The sequence below is a fragment of the Mesocricetus auratus genome, unplaced genomic scaffold, assembly GCF_017639785.1.
Source record: "Mesocricetus auratus isolate SY011 unplaced genomic scaffold, BCM_Maur_2.0 Super-Scaffold_100011, whole genome shotgun sequence".
In the NCBI taxonomy this organism is placed as follows: Eukaryota; Metazoa; Chordata; class Mammalia; order Rodentia; family Cricetidae; genus Mesocricetus; species Mesocricetus auratus.
In genome coordinates this window covers 66464935-66485866 of record NW_024429195.1, presented here as the reverse complement: position 1 = coordinate 66485866, position 20932 = coordinate 66464935, and the positions used below count along the sequence as shown (strand labels likewise).

The window sequence follows — 20932 nt, the reverse complement described above, 5'->3', positions numbered from 1 at the left end:
CGGAGCTGCCATCTTGTGGATAACTAGGTAATGGGATATTCTCTGCTTCAAGATGAGGCAGAATGCTGAGATCTAGTATTCCTAACTGTTCAAAGCAACACAGGTTAATGCTGTTTAAAGCTTGTTTGAATTTCTTTGTTCTCTCTGTAAATTACCACCTGAAAGATATGCTCATCTCTTAGAAAGTTAGTATTAACCTAAACCTTATTAATATGTAAGATGAGAAACAGTGTAGGATGGTTTCTCTAGTCTAATTAGCCTCTAGTGCTGATTTGTTTTGATAATATAAATAATTAGTTTAACCACAAAATTGATGTAACAGAAATAATTGTCAGGCAATTAAATACTGCAGTGATTTCGGCTCTTGGGAAATGTATAGCACGTAGGTATGGTAATAAAACTGAGTGAGACGTACTTGCATGAACTACAAAATAACATCAATTTTTTAAAAAATAATGTAGAGTCTCCATGTTCTCTATATCATAATGTATAAACATTATAAATTTACTAAAAATAAAGACTACATTAACTCTTATAGTGATATTCCTTCTTTATATGCTATTAAACTTCAAATATTTTATCCTCTTTGGAGCTTAGCAATGGTAGCTGGTCTCTACAGCTAGAATATATAATAAATAGTGATACATTATCAAGAGGTATATTTTAAAATGCAAAGTTATTTTCCTTTGATGAAAAATTTAACATTTTTCAAAGTACTGAAAGAACATTTTCCTATGGTGTGTATTATTGTTGAAATTATTATTCAAAAATTAGATGGAACTTGTAGTTACCCTGCAAAGAGCACACTTATATTACTCCAGATCACTTGATTGATTTTCATAAACAATTATATCCTAGGTTTATCTTGAATCTCCCTGAGTATGACTATGTAGCTATTTAAAAATAAACATGTTGTTTAAGGGCTGGAAGTATGGCTTAGCAAATAAGCAGATGCAATGCTCTTGCAGAGGACCCAGTTTTATCCCCATCACTACAGTTAGTCAGCTTACAATTGCAGGCAATTGAAGCTTCAGTGCCAACCATTGCCATTGTCCTCTTCTGGCGTCTCTGTGCAGCAGCATATAGGTTCTTTGACCCCCACACAGACACTCAGACATTCAAGCAAACACATACGCATGTAGCCACATAATATGTTACTCTCTCGTGAATAAAATAAAATTATGGATTAAATGGTCATTTATAACAGCCTAACATTAATAGTAAATCTACTCCACCAGTTCTCCCCTTTTTTCTCCAACTAGTTAAATACACTCTACTAATTTTAATAATTCATTCAAAACTTAAAAATTGAGATAAAATATTTTTTCATTTAAATGAATGGAATTAAAAATTTAAATTATTGATTGGTTAAGAGAGTAACCTTTGGAATATATATATAAATATTTACAACACAAAATCTGTAACTTGAACTAGGAAAATTACCTATAGATGAATCATGTGTAGAAAAAAGGTAATTGATACAAAATATCAATAGAACACTCATTATATCATATTCTCCATCCATCATTTTGATCCATTTTTTGGGCTATTGTAAAGGGAAGTAATATTATCATTTTCTACATTTAATTATTGTAATATGCATTTATCATAAAAATGTAACTAAATGGTATATGTATCAGAATGCTTTCTTAGTGAAGCTTCATATAACCTAATTTTTCTAGTTATCTATCTCTGACATAACTATTTATACAATTAATATTTTATATAAAACATGAAGTATAGGACCATGTTTTGCTGTTTAAATTATTTTCTCCATAATATATCCTTTTAGCAAATATAATATTGTAGTTTTATCATTCATCTACCAGAAATACAGTTGACATTCCCATTGTCCAAATTCATCTTTCTGATATGTGATTCAATGTATTTCACCTTACATGGCATACAGACTTCCATCTTAAACCTTGTGAGTTCAGTCAGAAGTAAATGAATAGCATCTTCCACATTTGTTCAAAGTATATTTTGTCAACTAGGTTTTTTTTAATCTAGTTTCTTCTTAGGCTTGACTAATATGATTAAATCCAAAATAGTCCTGGAAAGGCATCGACTTTGAAGAAAAACAATCCCTTATGTGAGTTACTATTACAAACCAGGCTAATTTGCCACAGTGTATCTAAGTTGAAATTTAAAGAGTTTAACATAATTCACTTCTTTGATTATTTGGAGAGCACTGAGTTCACTTTCCATTTTTACGTTCATAAACATCAATGAAGTGACTCTGACATTTTTGTTGGGAAATATTGTTGATTCTTAACATATAAAACACTTTGTTTTGTATGACAAGTGTACATATTACCTTAGTTCATTTTTGCTATGGGTGATAGTCTAACACTCATTCTTTATGATACATGCTAATGGGATCAAATTCTTTCAGGTTGAAATTATAGCCTGGATCTTGAAGTGCACCCAGAATTCAATCCCCTTCGTCACATACAAACTTGACTTAATCCAATGGTCATAATTTACAGAATGTAGTAGGGGCTGGAGGCCGTTTCTTTCTAGCCATTGTAAACTTACTGAAGTGTTCCAGGAAAATAACTTATTCATTTTGGAAATGGCCAGGGATTAGAAGAAATACATACCTGGTGTTCATTACTCAGAAAGAAATGGAGCAACAGGCATGCACACTAGGGGTCACTCCCTGAAGGCGGGAGTGAATGAAGTGAACCTCCTGACTCCGTCCCTGGTGCTGCTACTGACTGCATTCTGCACTGCACGGCTTTCAAAAGGTTGGCCTTGGGATGGACCAGCGATGGATTTAGTAGGTGCTTGGTCAGTGAGTAGCTCTGGCAACTCTTCCATTTCACGGGGAAGCCACTGACAGCTCCTTTTGGTGAGAAGTTGGGTATATTCCAAGGTATTTGTAGTTCTGTCTCTCTGGAAGCACTACTACGCCAGCTCATGCCATTATCCTCCTCTCCCACTGGGCATTACCTGAGGAGAAATACGGGGCTTTTGTCAAGATAGTAAGGCATGGATAATTATTCCCTATTTGTGTTGGGAAAATGATAGTACTGCATTATAAAGTAGCTTTCAATTACTGAAATTGAATTGTCTACAAATCCAGTGACTTGTAAATTAATCCTCTTAAAAACCAATATTTAATAGTAGCTTGTAACATTATACTTTTCAGTTCTTCATAATTTGAGCTCTGCTACACAAACTGGAGTTCTTGTTTAACATTCAGAGAGTAAAATAGATGTTCACTTTTTTCCTATTTTTTTTAGATACTTTCAAATACAGATTTTTTTTCTGAGCAGATCGATAGCACATTTATCTACATTATACTTTTTCTTAAGGTTCTCAAATTTAATTGTATCACACTATGAAATCAATCTAAAGAATTCTTTAAAAGATTAAATCCCAAATTTCAAAACCTCTAGTCATTTCCTTAGTTATCCCTCCAGTTAGTCGTCTTTTTAATAGTAGCATTCTGAAAAATAAATACAATTGAGCAATAACATTCTTACATATCCTAAGTAGTTAATTGGCTACATAGGTCTTAGCCTACTTGGAGGGCAATATTTTTGTATGCCATCCTCCGGTAACTTATTCGCACTTCCCATTCTTCTTGGCAGCAGAAATTACAGCCAGGGAGAGCATGTCGATTTTCAGCTGACAGTTTAGGGTTAAGATATGATTCCAGGTAACAAAAGCCAATGAGAGTACACCCAGTTGATGTTTGTGACATCATCTTCCAGCCGGAGTACACAGAACAGCTGAGGCAGCGTTCAGTTTCAGCCCGAGTGCCATTATGATGGATGTTTACATGTCTTCATTGAGAGCCAATTATCTTGCTTTTGTGTGAGGCCCAAGGATCACTCATGCTGCCAGGCTGCAGAGAGCACTGTTGGATCTAGCTGAACGAATTGTTTTCTCTGTCTCGGGTGAGCCTGTTCCGTTTACCTTCTCATTCGAAACAGAGGTGGGTATGTCTGTCGGAGAGAAGAGTGCCAGCACTGAGAGCTGAGAGCAGTGTCCATCTCTGGTAAGCTTTTAATCAGAGCAATGTTTAGCATCGTTGAAAGGAGGGACAGATGTAGCTAAAGGGATGGGGAAAGCTGCTGATGTGTACCTGGCAAACTCATTCGTAGTGGAAGATGGGTAGCAGGCACTTCAGCTTTTCCTTAGAAAACGGAAAGGAAGTGATACTGGGGGACTGCTATCTTTTAAATGTGTCTTAAATGCTTCTGTGTCTGAATACCATTCTGCTTCATTTCTTCATGTTTTTGCTACTAATGACAACAAGGGATTGAAAGAGTCAAAGCAATAGTGATGTGCATTTAAAATGAACTCAAGTTCCTAATTGTTAAATGACAGTTCTTTGGGACAGTTTTTCTAAAGTTGTGCCTGGCCAGCAAATACAGCATTTACCAAGTGAGCACAGGGCTTTAGCTATGGAAATGAACTCGGGTTACTTTCCTTACAAACCTACCCTTTTAACCCAAAGAAATGGTAATAGCAAGTAATTTTAAGTTACAGTGTAGTGTATTTTTCTTCTGATAGGAAGTTCATTGCACTAGCTGCTTTAGGGTGTATAGGTAATACTATGTGTGTGCATTTGAGAGTCTGGAAGAGCTTCACAGGGTGTAATCATTTCTCAGTATTGATGTTTGCGTCTGAGAATCCTTTTCATGTTATAGCAAATCAAATATGTTTACAGCTACTGAACTGTTCTGGATATAGGTGATTAAATCTGATAGGGATCTCAAAAAAACCAAATATGCTAAAAACTATTAATTGACTGAGACTGTCCCTAAGCTACTAAGAAAATTAAAAAAAAAGTGCTCTTCAGATGTCTGCTCTAATGGTATAAAGTAGCAGAATATTTAAGTTGATTGAAAGGTTCCCTTTGTGAGATAAAGACTGAAAAATGTAAATAGGTGTGACTGAATCTAACATACTTTTTATTTGAAAAACTCTCTGTCACTCTAGTGTAATAAAGTTTTGAATGATGACCACTCCGTTTGGCTTTGATGTGCGTTTGCTTTTTAGATTTATTTTATTCTTTATTTTAACATACAGTATCTATCTACCCTGTCTTTTCAAACCACTAATAATAATAATAAGAAGAAGAAGTAATCAGGATCTGTGGTATAAAAGTTGTTCTCAAAGACAGCAAGGGTCTCTGAGCAATGTCTCACTTTCTGTCTTCAGCTAGCCCGGTCCTGTTTGGCAGCTCTTGCCATCACTGCTGTTCGATTTGTCTCTTTAATTCTATTCACTCCTGAACAAATCTGAGCTTATAGTGTCCAATACACATTAATGCAACCTAAAGAATGGGGCTTTTTGTCTCAGTCAGGACAATGGGGAATCAATCAAACTTCAAAAAGTTTCTAAGTAGGTTTGGGGAGTTCATCTTTCTTAGAGCAAAATCTATATAATCTATATTTGTGCAGGCTCTGAGTTCCAAAATCACTGAATTAAAAAAGATTCAAAATTAGGATTATAAAACTTTTATACTGTGAGTTCAAAGTACAACAATACATTATTTGAAAATGAAGTTTGCCTTCATTTCTTTTGCCTTCAGAACTTTAAAACAGAAAAGAATGACCCGTGAGAATGGATGCTGTTATTTTCACACAGGATCAATCTTGACTAAGAGAAAGCATTAGTTTCCTAACAATTAATTCTCCTGAAAGCTATTTGTATCAATCTGTCCACAGCTGATAGAATCTTACTCAGTGAGCAGTCTAGACATTAAAGTTGTATTCGGCTGTGTGTAAGATGTGTTTATCTCTGTTTCTGGCCTCTCTAATAACACTTGCACTGTATTAGTTGTGGTTACTATGATATGTACCTTATCTCCTAGTTTCTTTTTATCAACTTTGTGCAATGTGCATACACAAGATGTGATTTTCCAGTTGACAAACTCCATTAACTGAAGCCTTTAGATTTTATTTTATTTTTCTCTTAAGAGAACACATCAGTGGGATAAATGCAGTTCCCTTTGCCATGTGCTTGTAAGGGAAGTATATTCATACAAGTGACATAGGCAAAAGGTGCTACATGTTCTGAAGAATTACCTATGTTTTCTAATACAAAAATATTGTTTTTGTCTGAGTTTGGTAATCATTAGTACTTTATATTTTTCAATGTGTTTCTCTATTAGCTCAAGTTCTTCTTAAGTGGCACACCATTTACAGTCACAAAGGTCTTAAGCAGATTGAGGAGGCATGATGATGAATGGGTCCTTGTAATATTTTTTCCAGTTCCTTGCATTTCTCAGATCCCATGGGAGAGGAATCATCACACTTGAAAATTGTCCTTCTGATTATGATCTTTCTAATAGAATACTGGGGTTTTTTTGGTGTGAATGTTCATTCTTTCCTTCACTTTAATACAATTCTCTTCATTAACTGTCTAGAATGCATAATACCATTTAGTTTTCTAACTTTTCAGTTCAAGCACTCAAATGTTACCATAAATTTTAGGCTTACCTTATGTTAACTTTCTACTTAGGCAAAGTGTAGTTAGTCTCTTGGTATCTTAGTTTGATATTGTAGTGTTTTTAAAATAATTATGTGTATATTTCCATTTAACTTGTATTTTTATGGACAAAGCCATTCAGTTTTAGTAGCTGTTCTGTGATAAAAATGTGTGATATTATGCATCTGATACATCTCAGGAAACAGGAACTTGTAATTTATTGTAGGAATTGTAACTTAATCTCAGAGCTCATGCATTTAGTCAACCAATGATAGGGTAGGGAATGCTAAGAAACAGGTTAACAAATGTCAGTACAATCAATCAAGAAACTCTCTTTCCCATATTTAGGCATCTAAATGTTAACTCATTGATTGCCTACTTTGCTCCAAGGGCACATCTATGTGCATAATATGTACAACTCAGAATTTGGAAGAGCAGGAAATCTTTTTTTCTGTCAAGATTTCATATTCAAACTCCAAAATTTATAGTATTTATATTACTGTATTGTGAAGAAATGTTAGAGCTATTTAGAAAATGAGAGACCAAAGTTAATGGATGACCTCACTTATATCTCTGGTGTTTCCATTTAAGTTCTAAGGTACTGAAATCCAAAACAAATGTCTGTCATTTATGTTCAAATCTGAAGAAGAATCTCCCAGTTACTTTATAATAAACATTTGATTCTAAGTATTTTAATTGCAATTTGGAAAAAATTAAAACATTTAACATGTAGTGAATTGTATAGTCATCAAGCATATTGGACAGTGTTTTTCTGTGTCTATAATGTAACTACAAGTAAACCGTCTTGGTTTTTATCCTTTTTTAAGAGTCCTTAGCAATTACATGCATTGAGTTAATACGTTACTTTTAGGACAGTTCAGTCACACAATAATGAAATGGGGAACTTTTTCACTTACATTAATAAAAAGGTATCTTTCAAGTAATAGTAACGTATCTAAATAAGCAAGGAAATATGCAACTAAACATTTACTTTTTCAGTAGTGAAATCCAGTAGTGAGAATTCATTAAATATCACAGTTGGCTCAAATTATCTTTAGAACTAATATTAATAATGACTATCAAGTTTTGTTACAGAATTTAAAGAAGACTCATGAAATGCAACTTCATGAGAAAAAAAGATCATCCTATATATAGATCTTATCAGTTGAAGAAACCAGTTTTGAATGGGATCACTTAATTAGTCACTGAAGAGTATTTCTAATCATAAACTTTTAAATTGTGGAATAATTCAAATGTATTGATTAAGCACAAAATATTTCACTCATGATAAATAGTTCATATTTCAAAATAATAACCCTCAATATACTGTCTTTAGTAGAGCCCATATTTGAAATACCTGTAGACTTCAGTAACAAGGTTATTCAATAATTCAAATTATAATTGTTTAAGTCTGCTTCTCATCCTGAATGGAACATTATAGAACTAGCACTGCACTTTCAGAATTAAGTGAATTACGAAGACTTTCTCTTTTCAGTTACAAAGGGAATTGCCATGAGACTTGAGAAAGAAGAACATGTAAGGAGAGTCATTGCTCAGTGGGTGCTTTGCCAAGAAGTTTTAGAAGTGAGTGGGATTTGGAATGAGTTATCATCACCTAATGGCATTTCCAAATTTATTTGTATAATGTTTGTGAGGAAAACAACATACATTGAGGTCAAAGTGCTTTCAGTGTCAAATTCTACTGAAAGGGAGAATTAGCTCTTTTATGTGTTATTGACTTCCGCAACTAGTAGTAGAGCAAGGTGAGAAGATCATCATGGCCACAGTATTCACCAAAGCATTGTCCCGCTAATCTGCCAGGCATGTTTCAAAAGATGGCACTGTGACAATGTGGAAAATAAGTTGTACTTGGAACAGAGTATGGTATTCTTACAGCAAGTCAATCATCTGAAACAACAAGCTGAAATGTGAGAGGTAGAACAGAGCAAAATCTTCCCTGACTTACTGGGGTATAGTATAAAATGAAGTTCCACAGACTTTCCTTGGTTTGAAATACAGGAGACCTCTAATCAGGTACGTGATGAGTTCACTCAGCAAATGGAGAAAGCAGCACATGTGTTCTCATGTGCTCTTAGTTTTCAGGCACTGGTGATGAGAGTAGTTTCTGCCACCAGACCATGTGAGTAAAATTTCTTCTCTCACACATTCATGTCCTTTAAGTCTTTACATAAAAAGGAAGATAAAATGCCTACTACTACGGCTGTTCTGAAAACTGCGTGTTCTTCATATTGTGAGCACTAGTCTTATAAATGCTGAGGGCCACAGCTGCATGTAATAAATGCTCAGTCTTGCCTGTTGCTAGAAATTTTACTGTTAGTGACTTGTTTAGTAGTGTCTGTGTGTGCATGATGCTTTGTGTGTGTGTAAGAGACTGTGCAGAGCAGTGTTTACTTTAAGGGCATCTTTGTTTTCTTTCTTCTTTAAAATTTAAATTAGAAACAATCTTTTTTACATTTCAATCCCAGTTCTCTCTCCCTCCCCTTCTCCCCTGCACCCCAACAACTTCCTATCCCACCCCCTTTCTGCTGCCCAGGGAAGAGGAGGCCTTCCATGGGGGATCTTCAAAGTCTGTCACATCATTTGGAGTAGGGCCTAGGCACTCTCCTGTGTATCTAGACTGAGAGAGGATCCCTCTATGGAATGGGTTCCCAAAGTCCAGTTGTACACTAAGGGTAAAAATAGTGATTCACTACCACAAGTCGGTCCTATGCTGGTTTCCCAGCTATCAGTCTGGGGTCCATGAGCTCCCCCTTGTTCAGGTCAGCTGTTTCTTTGGGTTTTTCCAGCCTGGTCTTGACCCCTTTGCTCATTACTCCTCCCTCTCTGAAACTGGATTCCAGGAGTTTCGCTCAGTGCTTAGCTGTGCATCTCTGCTTCTGCTTCCATCAGCTACTGGATGAAGGCTCTCATCAATCTCATTATTAGAGAAGGGCATTTAAGATAGCCTCTCCACTATTGCTTAGATTCTTAGTTGGGGTCACCCTTGTAGATCTCTAGACATATCCCTAGTGCCAGATTTTTATTTAAACCTATAATGGCTCTCTCTATTATGGTATCTCTTTTTTTTGCTCTCCTCTATTCTTCCCCCTGACTCAATTTTCCTGATCCCTCATGTCCTTCTTCAACACTGATATTTACAGTCATGTAACTCTGCTAAAGTAAAAACAATTCCTACTATTTGATCTATTTATAATACATACACTAAGAGGTAGTTGAAATCTTTCTCCTTACTGCACAGAAGAGCTCTGATACGACTCTCAAATTTATAGCTCAGAATCTGAAATTATTCAGTGTATCATGTACACATAAAATCTAAATGTCTGAATCAATTATCACCTGAATTTACTCTACTCTATTTTATTTAATTTACTATTCTAATTTTCAGTAGTGGATTAGTTCATGGAGGTGATGAGGTGGATGAAATTAAACGAAATCCATTTTTAGCCTAAGACATTCCATATTTTTAACACACTTTTAAAAGGATAGGAATTTTTATTTTTAAAACCAGTTCACTTGTGCATGAATATGTTTATTTGTATTATTTCTTTTTTTTTAATGAAACACCTATGTGTTTCCAAAAATTTTGCTAAGAGAGTCACAGGTAAAGAAATAAAAATAGTCCTCCTTCATAAGTTTGTGTCTTAGGGAATCATGATGTTAATGAAATTGTAAAGTATAAAAGAATCATTCAATTTTTAGTAGAGTTACTCTTATTTGTATCTAAAGGCTCGGATTCATTTTTCAATTATTTAAGACTAGGCAACAGATTATTTGGCCTTTAAGAGACATCGACAATGAACAGAATACCCCAGCTGCTCTGAAGGAGCTGGTGGGCTAGAAGACAAGATGAAGCTGGATATAAATACTTATCATATATTGTGTTGCACAATGTACTCTAGGAACATAGACAAGAGCATTTTATTATTTCTTGAAAAACTAGAAGAATTCTAAAAAAACCCAACTATTGAGAATTTTAAAACAGTTAAAACATTTTACAGATAATATACTGAGTTTACACAGAGAGCCCTCTGACAAACACAAAGTCAAAATTAGCAGGAAAAATCACAATGAGTTCAAAGGAAGATTGGTAGTTTAGCAATGACGCAAGGCATGAATGAGAATTAAAAATGCATTCCCATCTGTGAGAATAGGTGCTGCTTGCCGAAAGTTGCTCTGTGTAATTGGTTATAAGTGGCACAAGTGGCTTCTTGAATTGGAGGGTGGTTGGGCCCTTTGACCTTTATAATGAGGTAGCTTGCTGTGGTCTTTAACAAAAGGAAAATATTTCCTAAATGAGAAGAGTTGAAGGATTGTCATGGACTATTTAACTGACATATTAGAGGAACTGAGGATGCTCAGATACCATTCTTCACTGCATTTCAACTAATGTTATTAGATGTCTCATCTCATAAACTTACTTCAAATAATGGATCATAGCCAGTGGAATAGCTAAATGCCCTTGAAAAGAGAGGAATGATATTTGCTTTTTGTCATTGTGATAAGCAACATGACCAAAACCAATGTAGGGAGGAAAGGGTTGATTCGATAAGCAACATGACCAAAACCAATGTAGGGAGGAAAGGGTTGATTCGGCTTCTAGCTTTTACAGTTCATCATCAGGGGAGCCAGGGGCAGGAGCTCAAACCATGGACCTGGAGCCAGGAACTAAAGAAGAGATCATTGAGGAATGATGTTCACTTCTTGCTTCCATTGATTGTTTATCATATTTTATTTTATAGCCCAGGACCACCTACCGAGGGTAGCTACCTCCCAGGGTGGAACAGACCCTTCAATGTCAGTCATCAATCAAGACTATGCCCATTGGACAGTCTTGTGGATACAATTCCTCAATTCACTTTCTGTTTTCCCACTTGATTCATGTTTGCATCACAATGATGAGAACCAGCCAGCAGACTCATTTTCTTTTCAGTGTAATACTTTGTATTAAGTTGTGTTCATGAGGTAAAAACAAATTCAGAGAGGACAGGGATTCTAAACTGTTTTAGAGCATTCCATTCTGAGTTCATCCCTTCATACACTACGGTGAGACACAAATACAGAGAAATATTGGACACCCAACAGGAGCACAACAATTAGACTTGGTGTGTAACTGCGCACATTCATAGTGTTTTAATCACTATGGAAGACAAATACAGACAGAACAATGGGTAGTAAAGGCCCTGTATTAATAAAATAGACGTACTGGCAGATAAGAATCTGACAGGTTTGCTCATGGAAAATCAAGATCGTTGAATCCTCATTTGAGGAGTTTTAGTTTTGCTTGTTTTGTCATAAGTGTTTGTGAATGTGGGTATGTATGTTCAGTTAGGAGCATGTGCAGACCAGTGGCTACCATCCCATCAATTGTCATTCTCTATTGTACTTCACCTTATTAGTATTACTGCTTTTTATTTGTATAAGCTTTATCATTAAAAATATTACAACCAAATAAGAAAAAAAATCACCCATCAAATTCAGCAAATCCATAGTGTGTGCAACTCAATAAAATTTCATGGTTACCAAGATATTACAAGATAAACTGTTCTATGCCACTACACCCACATCACCTTAATGGAGTCAAACTTTTGAGTATATCTTTCTTCCCTCTATTGTTTTTCAAGGTAGTTGTCACAGAGACAGAATGCCCGACTAACCCTATATTAATTCTCACAATACAAAAACGCATAAAAATTGCAAGTGAGAAATTTAGAAAGGGAAATAGTAAATAAGATGGACTATAAAGCGTCAGATTTATTTGAAGCCATCTGCAGCATCTGCCCATAGACTGGATGAGTCACAGAATAACTATAAATTCCAGCCCAACACAAATGTATAAGGCATTTTGTCACAATGCTCCTCATCTCTGAATGTCCCTTCTTATATGTGAATGACACCATAATTAGAATATACAAGTGTTTAAACACGACTGTACATTTGAAACATAAACCATAGCAAAGTACTATTCATATAAACCTGTGAAATATAGTATTGAAAATCGGGATGTAATAATAGGAAAATATATGAAGATGTAAGACTGCAATAAAAATGGAGTGGGTGGTTATAATACTTGAAGCAGGTTATAACTGCCAGTGCTGTAAGAGAAAAAGTAATTGAGACAGAGGGGGTCAGACATAAGAAAGACAAAAACAGCCACAAAGTATAGGAACAAAGAAAACTGCACTTTAAGTTGAAAGAAGGTCACTGGTGGTTTTAAAGTAGTCTGCGATGCTGGATGGCAAGGTGTCCAGAGGAAATTGATAGTTAGCAATTGCAGTCATGCTCAGGCAATTTAGAATTGAAAAGCAATAAAGACCTGCTAGACAGAGCTGTCAAGTAATGACGCCTTCAGAGATGAAAAACTTTATTTGTTGGTCAAATGTGTGAAAAAGTAACATTAAAAATTCAGACGTGGAGCTCATGTCAGTGATCCCTGCACATTGGAGGATGAGACCTAAGAGTTGCTATGGGTTCAATAAGCTACACAGCGAAATTCAGGTTAGCCTGAGATACAAAGTGATACCTTTGTCAAAGAACAACAAAAAAAGAAACAAAGGATAGCATTAATTTCGCAACTTAATCTTCCTAACATTTATTAAATATATTTATAATAAAGTGTTCATGAAAGATCTACTTAAGTTTAAAAACTTTATCATAGGAAAAGGATAGCATCATGTCTATTGAGAGAAAAAGGATGACAATTATTTTACTCAGAAATGACTTTGTTCCTAGGAGAATTACTGTGCTTTAGTTTAAAATCCTAAGTACATTATAAGTGAAAATTACTTCTCATTTTTAAAGTAGATATACAAATGAGCCTTCTGACATTAAAACATAAACTTTACAGAAAGTCATAAAATGTTCAAATGGTAACATTGTGCATCGGTTATACATCTATAATTTTGTAGATGTAGATATAGATAGATAACTATGTGTGTATGTGTGTGTATGTAAGTATTAAATACAAAGCTTCCCATAACTGGAGGTTGGACAAATTAGATGAAACGAAGGAAAGGGTAGACACATGATAAAAGTACATTTCTGCCTTCACACAAATAAAAACGAGTTGTGATGTAAATTTTTATTATAAAATGCAACCATACATCACAGGATTTATCCTCATGGGTGTATGGTGATTATAGTCATTCTTAAAATATTTGCTGTTAGAGGGAAACACTTTCTTTATCTCTTCCTCTTTTAAGAAAACATAGATTCTTTGAACAACTTAGGCATGAAACATTATCTCTGCTATTTTCAAAGTGATCTGAAACCTGAACAAGACAGGACACTCTTAGCCTAACATCTAAGAATTGCTGTGAACCATGGCTACAGAGAAAGTGAGGTCACAGGGTGATTCTGAAACTAGAAGATCTTGGCTCATCATTAAACCTAGAAGAAAATATTGCTATCTCATAAGACAGATATTTCAAATCAGTGTTTTATATTCAGGCTGGATTACAATCCCAAAACACCATCTAAGAAAAATAGGTGTAGTTAAAACAAAAGTATGGATGAGCACATAAACAGGATCAAAACATGACTTTCATATTAAGTCAGAACCTGTTATTCTCAGCAACCAAATGACTAAATACAGACTCTAAAGAGAATTTGCAGAACCTAAGTATGATTTGGAAATACAAGTTGGATTAGTATCTCGACTAGGAAAACATGCGCAATTGCGATACTACTCAGCCCACTCTTTGGCATATTTGGTTGTAGGTCATCATTGTAGTATTCGTTAAGTCCTGCACTTTAGAATCAGTTGACTGTTTTTACAGCTTAGTTGTATTGTGTCTATGAGAGACGGGGCAGGAGGGAGATTTCTTTCTTTTGCTTCAGTGACTTGTGTTACTTGTTCAAAGGATTGCTGTGATGTGTGAAGATGACAATTACAAGTAGCACAGAGTTCCTTTTATTTAGCTGCTTTGGATTTTGGTACATGTTTCCTTCATACAGTGCTACCTATGTGTCCCATGTTTCAGTTCACAGATTACCGTTAGTGACCTTTGGAAAACATTCCTAGAACCTCTTGCATGCATGTAGACTATGTTTCTGTATTTTGATACCATTCCAATTTTTCCAATCCGGTATTTTAATAGACTGTTTCCTCTCTGTGACTCCCATTAGACTCTAAGTTCAATGTGTTTATGTGGTGAGAAACCTCAGGCAAAGATCTTTCTGGAAAGATGCTTAATCACAGTTTAATTTGGGAAATAGAGTCAAAATGAGAACAACTGTGGTGGTAACTGAACTCTATGTCAGAAGAGAGCAGTGAAACCCACTGCCACTAATCCTGCCTACCTTCTGCCCTAATGATATTGGTGGGAACTTTGATTCTGAGAGCATCTCACTTGGCTCTCTATCTGCCATGTCAGTCACTGTCATTCACCACTCAGTTTTTGTAAACATTCTGGAAACGGATCGATAACTGACATTAAGCACTGAGTCAAAGCAAACGTGGAGAGTGTGTCACACATGTTATGCTTGTTCGAACATGAGCATATGTAATAGCTTGTGTTGAAAACCTCTGTATTGAAGGGAAGGTCCTTGTTGACAACACTTGGGAAACATGATGAAATCTTTGGAAAATGTTATCTGCTTGGAGGAAGTGTAGATCACTGAGACCCTATAAAGCATATACTGGACCCAGACTCCTTGGTTCCTTCCTTTTTTTCTCGTTTCCTGGTCCGTGGGGTGAATAGTCTTCCCATGATCCCTGCAGAGATGATACACCTCACTACTTGCCTAGAAAGAATACACCCAAGGAGCCATCAGCAGGAACTGTGATGGAACTCTGAAACTATAAACCAGATAAACTTTACTGCACTTATGATGATTTTTTAAAGGTAATTTCTCACAGAAATGAAAATCTGGCTGACATAGCATGCCTCATGCAAGGTACTGCTAATGTGCATTTCTATAAATATTTTTTAGTTTTCATTTGGCTTAATTTACTTTTCTCTAGGAAAAAAATTCAAGTCCATAAGCAGAAATGATTCTGGAGCTATGTTGGAAGCTTAAAGAGAAAAAGAATCTGTTTAAATGGATTTAGAAATTTTGGGGGAGAGGTTAAAGATTCTAAACCATGTATTTGTTGTTTGTTTTATTTTGTGTGTGTGTGTGTGTGTGTGTGTGTGTGTGTGTGTGTGTGTGTGTTCCTGGACTCGTCATTGTACAGGAAAAGTGTTAACTTCTTATTGCTCTGTAACAGATGAGTTTAAATATGCTTTTAAAATAACAGCTCAAAATTTAAAATCTCAGTTTCAATAGGTCAGTGGTACAAGTGCAGGTTAGTATTAAGTAGGTTGCTCATTAAGTCTTGGAATGACAATGAAGGTCATTATTATTCTATGTTCCTTTCTAGTTATTTTTGAGATTCTCCTTGGAACTTAAGTGGTTGAGTCGATACTCTGTTTCTTCCACCTATAAAACTAAGTTCAGTGTTTAGTTCCTACTGATTAATTTGGGGCTACCCTCTGCATCTACAAGCTCTCTTAATTGCTGGTCAAACATTATCTCATAATCTCACTCATAACAATGCAGCCTCATTCTTAAAAGGCAGCAGAAGACCCTCTTGCTCAAGTCCACCGAGCTAGAGACTTGGACAGTATGATATAATCATAAAAGTGCACCCCTGATCCTTGACACATTTTAATAGCTAAAATTATTCCCCAGGTCTTGCCAACTCTCAACGTGAGGTAATTAGGCAAAGTTATGATTCATTGAGACTCAACTGAGGGCATATCTACCTGAAGGAACAATCCCAAAATATTCTGGAAACCAGAATATAAATGATTATCAACTTTCCCCTCCAAACCATTTCTTAGAAAAATTCTAGTATCAGAATATACTCAGGAAGAGACAGTTTCTACTGAGAAAAAAATGTGCTTCACCAAGATAAACAGGAGGTTAGAGGCTGATGAGGTATCCACCTGTTTTTTTTTTTCTGTGTGTTCAACTACTACAAAAAAAAAAGCATTAGAGTGTTGTGATCATGGGTTTGTAGGATGGCTCCATGTCTATAGCACTTGACAGCAACTTGACAACTTGGTGGGAAATGCACTGCTGGATAGGGGCTTCCACTGTCCACCATTTTTGGAGAGAATGAGACATCTGCTATTATCACTGGAGCCCATTGCTGCTGTTCATCGGTTAACAAGGAAAAATTCCAGAAAGGTCTGCAGCTGCTGTCAATTTCCCTTTCCCTGCCTTCTGAAAACTATGACTGTGAGCAGAGCCCTTAAAGGGATACAAACTGTGTGCCTTGGTGTGTGTGTGTGTGTGTGTGTGTGTGTGTGTGTGTACAGCTAGAACCTTAGCAGCCCCACTGTTATACCTTCAAGACCTCAAAAGTTAACATCTTATTATTTTCTACACAATGAGACAGCCTCTTCAGACTTCTAGGCCAAAGTCAATCCTAATAAACTGAAACTACAAGATGAAAATGAGATGCCCTACATGAAAAAATTCAATGGAAGAGACAATGTGTGGGTCATTGAGTGATGGGAGACACAGGGCCAGATCGCAGGGTTACTTTTATTTATTTATTTATTTATTGGTTTTTCAAGACAGGGTTTCTCTGTATTGTTTTGGAGGCTGTCCTGGAACTTGCTCTTTAGACCAGGCTGGCCTCAAACTCAGAGGTCTGCCTGCCTCTGCCTCCTGAGTGCTGGGATTAAAGGCATGTGCCACCAGCACCCAGCTAATCTCAGAGTTATTATATGGAGATAGAATATCAAATTGTAATTGTCCAAGAAATCACCAAAGATTCAGTCATTAACACACACACACACACACACACACGTATAAATAAACAGTAAAAGTATAATCATTAAAAATAAATAGCATAAAAAGGACTTGTTTGATGTTAAGATGTTATGAAATCAAACAAAATAACTGTAACCCTTAATGTGAACACTTCAGCAGGGGGATGGAGGCACTCAGTATATCTGTGGGATAGTAACATGAAATTTGGTGGTTGCGAACTGGCAGGATGACTTCTGAGAAACTGAGAAACCAACCCAGATAAATAGCAAAGATTTTTCTTAAATCTCTTCCTTTATCCCCATTTTCATAAAAAGAGGATGAGTTCTGCAAAGTAGATTCTGGGAAGGTTTAGAACAGTGTCTCTTGTGGACCAGACCTGGCTGCTGTCAGATTTCAGGAGAAAGCTGTCAGCATTGTCAGCTGCAATGCACGATCATGTGGTCTAGCACTTGTACTTGGAACTGCAGAAGAGTTAAATGAAATTTGAGTGACAATGCATAATGTACCTTTCAGTGCAGAAGAGCCGCTCAAGTCTGGGGCCTGAGACCAGCTCTTGACTCATGGCTACTGTACACTCTGCTGCTTGCTGATAACTTCCTTTTAGGGAAGCACTACTCTTTCCCTGGAGTATATTTTCCCCACGTTTATTAAAAACAAACAAATAAACAATAACAAAAACAGGGCATGACACATTCTGGAAAATTGATATAACTGATTTCAGGGACTAAACTCATCAGTATAACCTAAACAATATATGAGTGCATAGTACTAGGTGATACTTTTGTACATTAACATACAAAATGGGTAGAGAACCAACTGCTAAAAGGAGAGAAAATGAGATTTGGAAAATTCACTATTTGAGTCATGGTAGTATAGACGCCTTCAGACAAAAATTGCCAATGGATAGTGATTCAAGAGAAACATTTGGGCTTCAAGCTTAATTTGATTATTCTTGTAACTTTATCTTAGAAAAGTGCTTGCAAGGGAGAACAATATTTGTCATTTTAGTGGGAAATTGGACTATACACTCATTTTCAAATTCAACAGCAACAGTGAGGAGAAAATAAATATGCACTCCAGATTTGATTCCCAAGGAATAGCATCACCTTCGTATTACTTTTGCCTAGAAAATTAAATCTTAAACTAGTATTTGATGTTCATTAAGCAAACCCCAAATAAAGAAATTTTAGTAAAAAGTGAGCAGAGGAGACTGTGCTGTCCAAAATTATGAAATGACATGAAAATGAGAAAATCATCAATGACATCAAATAGTATTTGCTAAGTAAATATTACAGTTTAAGTAAATATTTCTTAAGTTAATACAACAGCTTATCCTAGATTGTATACCCAAAGAGGTAATAAATTCTATGAAGGGTGCTTTCACTCAACAAACAAAACTGGAGTGTGGAAATACATTATTTTCTCAACTGTTATATCAGCACAAAATTAATTGAAGTTAAAAGTTTTTGCTATGGTTATATAACAGAAAATTATTATTTTTAAAGTAGAGATCCACAGCTAAGCACTGAGTGGAACTCCTGGAACCCAGTTGTAGAAAGGAAGGAATGATGAGCAAAGGGGTTAAGACCAGGCTGGAGAACCCACAGAACAGCTGACCTAAACAAGTGGAAGCTCATAGACCCTAGACTGACAGCTTAAGAACCAGCATAGGACATAACCAGGCCCCCTGAAGTGGGTGTCAGCTAGGATGCCTGGATAGTCTGTAGGGCCTGGAACCAGTGTTTATCCCTAGTGCACAAATGGACTTCAGGAGACCTTTTCCCATGGAGGGATACTCTCTCAGCCTAGATACATCTAGGAGGGTGTAGGCCCTGCTGCAAAAGACTTGACAGACTTTGATGATCCCTCATGGAATGCCTCACCCTCCCTGGGGAGTAGATGGGGATAGGCTGGGGGTATTGTTGTAGAGCATGGAAGGATGGGAGAGAGAGGGAACTGGGATTGAGATGTAAAATAAGATTGTTTCTAATTTAAATAAAATGTATAAAAAAAGTTTTAAAAATAAAATAAAATCACACACAAAATTTTTTAGCTTGTTATGGTGGCATACACCCTGAATTCCAGCACTTTGGAGGCACAGGAAGGTAGATCTCTATGAGTTTGAGGCTCGCCTCATCTACAAAGAGTTCCAGGACAACCATATATACAGAGGCTATATAATGAAACTCTGTCTTGAAAACAAAAACAAAAACAAAACAAAAAACCCAAAGGAATAAATTTTAAAAAGTTTAAAACCAAATGGCCACATGGCATGTTTATGTTCACGTTGTTTAATCACAGAAGGGGATGGAGGAGACATTAGGTAGAAGATAAAGTTAGAATGCAAATTTCAGGTGAAGCATCTGAATCTTGACTTGACAGATGCAACAGATTTTCATTGTATTATCACAGATTTTGTGTAAATTTTAAGTTTCCAACGAATGTCAATAAAACACTTACTGTAAATATCTTTAATAGTTATACCATAGGTAGCATATTAAACACATGCAAATAAACATGTGCCTATTTATATACATGGATGTATAAACATAAAGAAAAACAGCCATGTGCATCTGGGAGAGAGGTAATTTTTGGAAAGATAAACTTACTCCAGTGGTGGAATGGGAAAAGCAATGCACTTTAACATATGAAGTCATCTCATTCAATTTAGTAGATACTAATTGCTTCTCTGAATATCAGCTAATGTCCTAGAAATAATTTTAAAGTTTTATTTTCAATGCATTGACTTAAGGAGCACATATTCATCTTAGTAAGTGGTGGATAAAAATCTTTCAATCAGGGAGAACATTAGAGAATTACTAAGGATTTTTCCAAGTTAAATTAAAGGAAAATGAATTCACAGCCCTAGTCCTATATCATGTTTAGTTACAAATCCACTATATCATTCTGTTGTTCCTTATTTTGTAACAGAGCAAAAACCTCTCTGTGAAAGAATGTCTTAGAAACTAAATTCACTGTCATAGAGAATTTTGAAGTTTACTGAAAAGTATATGCAATAAATAGAAAACATGATATTTCTATTGTCAGCTCTAAAGCCTTCTTTTTTGAAACTTTATTGAGCAGAGAGAGGGATAAGCGGAAGTTAGGGGAAGAGAAGAGGAAGAGGGAGGATATGAATAAGAGAAGAGACCAGAAGAGAAGGGGGGCAGATGGCAGAGGGGAGGGGAGGAGGATAGGAGAGAAGAGGAAAACAGAAGGGAAGGAGAGGGGAGGTATATGAAGAACAGAAGAGAGAAGAGGAAAAGAGCGGAGGGGAGGACAGGAGTGAGGAGAGGCGGGAAGGGAAGGAGACAGGAGAAAGAAGATAGGAGCCTCTATTAACTCAATTAAGTTAAGACATTCACTGGCACTTGGAAGTTTCTAACAAATTTTGTCTGTTCTTTTCATCTATGGGCTCCCATGAAGGAAACTTCTCAGGTTATATCAAAGTCACATGTATGGAGCCATCTAAATGTTATAACATTGAGGCAGTGACTTTAGTAACTCCACCGAGAGCATGTCAGTGTCTGCTATGGTATGGATTACTCTGCTGGGAAAAATACACTTTAAAGGAGGCCATTCTTTGGGAATTTTTACTGCAGGGAAAGATGAGAACACAAGTCTCAAAACAAACAAAGTTAAAAATTATCCATGGACAGATGCCAAGTGTCAAACTTTAGCGTTAAGAAAGCAGGAA

The 20932-nt window shown here is 36.0% G+C and overlaps 3 long non-coding RNA genes across 4 annotated transcripts in view; 2 read left to right on the top strand and 1 right to left on the bottom strand.

The window, feature by feature from the left end:
* Positions 1-3654, bottom strand: part of LOC121143297 — a 31390-nt gene extending 27736 nt beyond the window's left edge. Inside the window, exons 1-2 of one of the 2 annotated variants that reach the window (XR_005880504.1) lie at positions 3492-3654; positions 2604-2955 (exon numbers count right to left, since the gene is read on the bottom strand). This is a non-coding gene — a long non-coding RNA (uncharacterized LOC121143297). The remainder of the gene's footprint in view (positions 1-2603; positions 2956-3491) is intronic. The other variant, XR_005880505.1, reaches the window with a different exon arrangement.
* The window catches only part of LOC121143298, a 475484-nt gene that overhangs the window by 388074 nt on the left and 66478 nt on the right, over positions 1-20932 (top strand). The gene's annotated exons all lie outside the window — the stretch shown is intronic.
* Positions 3936-20932, top strand: part of LOC121143299 — a 35514-nt gene continuing 18517 nt past the window's right edge. Inside the window, exon 1 of the long non-coding RNA XR_005880507.1 lies at positions 3936-4009. This is a non-coding gene — a long non-coding RNA (uncharacterized LOC121143299). The remainder of the gene's footprint in view (positions 4010-20932) is intronic.